Consider the following 6000-nt stretch of genomic DNA (forward strand, 5'->3'; position numbering starts at 1 on the left):
TAAAATTACTTCTCTTCCTTTTTCATAGAATGACTGGAGACCAAGTCTACTAAAAAATGAGACTTTTCTATACAAACAAAAATCTGTTTTTCTTTAGAAAACAATGTAACAGCACACATATAAAGATTCTGATTTCTGGCTTTTGAGTAGATTTTGATCATTGAATGAGGGATGTGGAGTGGAGAAAAACAATCAGATTTAGGAGCTATAAGAAGGGTTTTTAGCTACCTGAGAAAGTTGAAACCTGGCAAAGGTGAGATCTTCAGTGCTTCATACCACCCAAGGCACAAGACATAGTCTCGGTTCAGAAAGATAGTTTTACTAGAACACAATGATTTTATCTTACAGCAGATGTCAACTGGCCCAGAGTTACTGAAGCATGGGGAGTGGCTGTCATGTTCTAGGCATTAGGGCACATTTGAAAATGCTTGTTATTACAGTCATTTTGAGTCCATAAATCTGTACTTCTTGTTAAAATAGCATTATGTCATCATGGAACTTTTAAGGTAGTGTGGTCCTCTGAGGCAGCATCTTATGCTTCTGGTTCTGAAGGCATTTTGGGGAGTGTGTACATGTGCAGTTAGCCACCCATGAAAATTTCTTCTCTGAAAGAAGAGTTCTGTAATATTATGACTGTCTGTACTGTCAAGGGCCAGAAATTCTTTCTTTTATTTTACTCTTGTCTCATTTTATATGCTTAACTTAAGCTTTACAATGAAAGCTGTTCGATTAGGTCAAATTCAGAATATGGAATAAATAGGAAATTCAGTTTAATGTCAAGTATCGTGTTTGTAACATTTAAAATCTATGAATGTAGTTCCTCCCTGTTCTAAGTTTAGATCTCTGTAGGCCATTATCTGGTAGAATTATGAATATCAACTCCAACATGCATACAAAAGAAAGTATTTACTATAATCAGAAAAAATGTAAAATGATTTGGTGACTATAGGGAGAGGATGGAGAGAAAGTTCAGGTTCAAATTGGTAAAATTGTTTTATGCTGAACATTTCCTTAGTTTTATATGAAAGAAGCTTCAGTTTAAACTTAGGTTATATATTCCTTTTCTTGTTCACCAAAACTTCAAATCATTTCTCTTGTCTACTACTGTCCAAAATTTTCATAATTCTACCTCAATAAATCACTTCTTTTTATTTTCACTTCTTGTCATTTATACACAAACATTGACAGTTGCCTTCATAGCGCAAGCAATTTTGTATTCAGCTTTTTTCTTTTTAAAATAACTTTATTTTAAATAATTATTTATTTTTATGTGGTGCTGATTTGAACCAAGTGCTTCACACGTGCGAGGCAAGCACTCTACCACTGAAGCATAAACTCAGCCCGTATTCAGCTTTTTTCATTATGAATTTTTATATTACTTTATGAACTTCTCTGATTCTGTTAAACATTATTAAAATACAAATCAAGCAAAAAGGAAAAATGTATGACATCTATTGACCCACACATAGATGAAGAACTGAAAGACTATGGGCACTGCTGAGGCCATGTCTTACCACAACGGGTTGCATCTCTTTCTCTGTTGCCAAGAGAACAGAGAAACTAGTGTTTTTCACTTCCAGATATTGGTATAAGCAATGATTTCTTAGGAAAGACCCCCAAACACACAGACAACAAAAATAAAAATAGACAAATGGGATTATATGAAACACAGAAGCTTTTGCATAGCTGAGGAGATAATCAGCAGAATTAAGAGACAATCTATAGAATGGGAGAGAATATTTCCAAATTATTCATCTGATAATAGATTAATGTATAAACTATACAAGGAATTTAAAAAGCTTAACACCAAAACAAAATCTAAAAGTAAAAAGAAACAAACAAAACCCCCAAATAATCCACTTAAAAGTGGTCTAGCAGAACCTAAGTGCTTTTCAAAAAAAGGCATACAAAAAATGATCGAAAAGTAGATGAAACAATGTTCTATCTCACTAATCATTGGAGAAATACAAATCAAAACAATGAGATAGCATATCATCCTGGTTTAAATGGCTATCATCAAAAAAAGATGAAAAATAGCAAAAGTTATCTAGGACACACAGAAAGTGGAACTCCCTTACACTCTTGGTGGGAATCTAAATTAGTATAGCTGTTATGGAAAATAGCATAGAGATGTGTTAGTCAGCTTTTTGTTGCTGTGACCAAAATATCCTACAAGAACAACTTAGAGGAAGAAAAGTTTATTTTGGTTCATGGTTTCAGAGTTTTAGTCTATGGTGGGCTAACTCCATTGCTCTAGGCCCAAGGTGAGGTAGAACATCATGGCAGAAAAGCATAGTGGAAGAATATTACTCAGCTCAGGGAAGCTGGGGAGCAGAGAGAGAAAGGGGAAGGGGCTACAAGGAAGATGCACCCTTCCAGGACACATTCCCAGTGACCCACCTCTTCTAGCCATGCCCCACCTGCCTAAAGTTACCGCTCAGTCCTTTCAAACTAGGGTGGACTGGTTAGTTACAGCTCTTGTATTCCAATCATTTCACCTTCCTGCATTAAGACAGGAGCTTTAGGGGGACACCTCATATCTAAACAATAAAAGGAGGTCCCACAAAAAAGTAAACAGGAATATCATGTGGTCCTTCAATTCCACTACGGGGTATATATATCTCCAAAGAAGATAAAATAATTATACTGAACAAACAGTTGCCTTCCCATGTTTATTGCAGTATTATTCACAGTAGATAAAATATGAAATCAACCTAGGCTTCCGTTGATGGAAAAATGGATAAAGAAAATGTGGCATATATACACAATGGAATATTATTTAGCCATAAGAAGAATGAAATCCTGTCATTTGCAGCAACAAGGTTGGAACTAGTAGTTATTTCTTTAAGGGAAAAATACCCTGTTCTCACTCATTTGTGGAAACTAATAAGTGGCTTTGGAGAAAAATGCAATACAATAGAGGTCACTAGGGACTGGGAAGGGCTAAGGGTAGGAGGAAGAGAAATTTCAATGAGGGACAGCAAAATAGAGGGGGGAATTATTTATGTTTTTTTTTAAATAACATGATAGGGTAACTTTGATTAAAATAATCTATGACATATTTCAAGATGTCTCAAATAATATGAATTTCCTGGTATATAAAATGATTAATATTTGAAGAGATGGAAATGGTTATTACCTTTTGATCATTACACATTGTATAAACATACTGAACTACCAGAATGTACCCCATAAAGATGTACAAATATTATGTCTCAATAAATGAAAACAAGAATAAAAATACTAGTGTTTTATTCCTATGTACTTTCCCTAGGCTTTTACTGCATACAGGTGTCATCTTAGGAACTTTTTAGACTTACTGTTCTATTCCTAAGTAAACCTAGCACACATTACAGTGAAGTCTTAGCTCTCTGAACTTTCATGTGTTAAGAGTTGAAATCACTTAACTTCAAAAACCATAGCAGAGTGGTCAATGCACATAATTTGCCTCTCAAATTACCAAAAGGCATCCCACACACCCGCAATCCTTTCGCCCTGCGCTCTGTGAAGTTCATACTCTCCACCTTGGCAGGCCCAGCACAGTCTACCACAGTGCTGCATATAGATGGTTTTCCATCTTCCCTTCTCTAATTGGTACTTTCATTTCCTGTGGCCATGTGAAAGTTAGAGAGGATGCTAAGTCAGAAAAACAAAGAAAGGAAACATAAAACCCCGCCTTCAAATGGCCGCAACCATTTTGAAATAAAACATATCAGTTGTTATTTTTTTTAATATAATCCATAGGGATACATAACATAAAGGTCTGCATTAAGCTGGTTTTCTTTGATGTCTTGTTCATTTTCATAGCAAAAACAAAAGAATCTCTCTTTACATTAACTGCATAATTTTGTTTCTTTATGTAAGGAGTTGATCTTTTTCTCCTTTTAGTAACCTTGTCCATTGGGAAATAAAATGCCCACCATCATAAGGACAGTCTCAGCTGTTGCTGTGATACAGCTTAAAACATTTCAGTTAGCTGTCATCCTTTTTTTTTGACCCACTACATCCAGCAGAGAATTTTTACTTCTAAGGCCATAACTCAGTGTATTAGAGGGGTCTGGGCAGTAACATCCATTTCTAAAAGTATGTGAGGTTAACAGTTAGATGCTTTTTTTTCTCTCCTTCTTGGTTTACTTAACAGTAATGTCAGAGTGAAATAATGATGACAGATTCTTGGTTTCTGCTTATTCTGCACCAAAAGTTTGACCTCATTGAAGTAACACTGGCAACAAAATACATACATTCAGTTAGTATTAGCTGTGATAGCAACACATCACTTAACCTCAATTCTTGACTGCTAATCATCAAAACCAGCTTCTAGTGATCATACATGCTGATCTATAATATTAGAAGGATATGAGTTGACTATTTTCCACATGTCGATTAGTATCACCTTTATCTACAAGTCTGGAAGTGAGTTATTGTCTTATTATAACATTGAATGTTTTCTTCAGTTTCACATATAATTGTGTTTTGATAAATGCTGCCAGAAATCTGTTAAGGCTAAATTCCACAAAATTGTCTTTGGTACTCTAAATCTTCAAGGTCACTTATCATGGTGTGACTCCACAGATTCTCCTAGCAAGTTGCTAGGAGCAATTTTGTTAGTAACATGAACTCTACTGCAAATGGGGCCAAAGATTATATTAGCACAGTTTGATTTGAGATTTCCCAAAGTTTATTTAAAGGTGAATCATGGAATACACAGGGAAAAATTAAGTGTCATCATATTGTATAAATAAATAGTGTATTAGTGTTCATTACTCAGATAAAATTCAAGTGTAGAACAAGCAAACAAGAAATGTGGACTAATTAACGTAGGTAAACTGTTCTCCCCTCTGTCCCTGTTTTAAGCAGAGTAATTTGCAGTAAAATTTTAAGATTTGTATTGTTAGTAAACTTTTGGAAGGATACCTGCCATTAATAGTATTTCTTTCTTGATCCAAAAAAATAGTTTAGGGTTATTGACCATCCTGTGTTAGAAATCTTGAAATACAGCATTAGAAAAATATGTTTTCATCATTGGAATTAATCAAAATATTCAGCAGAACTTATAATTTTGGCACAAGTAATTTGGAAATCACAAGGGTTGGCAAAACATTTGTGCTTGAGAGGGTAATGGTTTGCTAATTTAAATGCCATTCTAAAGCAAGCACAACAACAAAGAGTTTAAAAAAAATATTTCTATGGATGTGTGAATATCAGTCTGTAGTTCCAAGATTTTGCAGGACAACAAAGCCTGAGATTCATTTTAGGACTCCTGTTTTCAACACTTTATGGGGCTTGAATTGCAATATTTAGAGGCAATTAAATATAACAGTGCTATTAAAAATGGAATTGCAAATATTAATAAGGAAAATATGTGCTACAAGGTAGAATTTGTTTTGCTGTTTCTCTCATTATCTGCATGATCACATTATGGGAAGACATGGAAGTTGTCTGCTTTTAACTTTATACTGGAATTCATGCTTTAATGCAAATTGTGTCCTTAAGAGGATGGCAGAGCAGATCATCTTCACTCTCTGGTAAGATCTTTTCTTTCCACAGCCCTTACCTTTGAACAAGGTAAGCCACTATGCATTTTGTACTCTAATCATGTATTTTAATTCAAGAACTGCTTAACATTGGGATAATGATAATCTTAGTAATTAATTAATGATCACACATTCTCCCTATTAACATACTTTAGTGTACATTAAATTATTAGGTGTCTGCCTAATAATGTAGCTGAGCAAATCTATTTAGAAATCCACATTATCCACTGTAATATGCAGAGAGATTTTACCAGCACACCTCAGTCTCTTCTAAGTAGTTCTAAAAATTCTCTGCTGAGACCAAGTGCATATACAAGAAGCACCGGGGAACCTTATTTTAAGAAATCCTCTTTTGGGGCTAGGGTTGTGGCTCAGCAGTAGAGTGTATGCTTAGTGTATGTGGGGCCCTGGGTTCGATTGTCAACACCACATATAAATAAATAAAATAAAGATATTGTGTCCAACT

General features: G+C 34.7%; 1 protein-coding gene across 3 annotated transcripts in view; it reads right to left on the reverse strand.

Moving 5' to 3' along the window:
* Syt1 (synaptotagmin 1) overlaps positions 1–6000 on the reverse strand; it is a 519932-nt gene that overhangs the window by 168334 nt on the left and 345598 nt on the right. The gene's annotated exons all lie outside the window — the stretch shown is intronic.

The sequence above is a fragment of the Marmota marmota genome, unplaced genomic scaffold (genome assembly GCF_001458135.2).
Source record: "Marmota marmota marmota unplaced genomic scaffold, marMar, whole genome shotgun sequence".
NCBI classification, from domain to species: domain Eukaryota; kingdom Metazoa; phylum Chordata; class Mammalia; order Rodentia; family Sciuridae; genus Marmota; species Marmota marmota.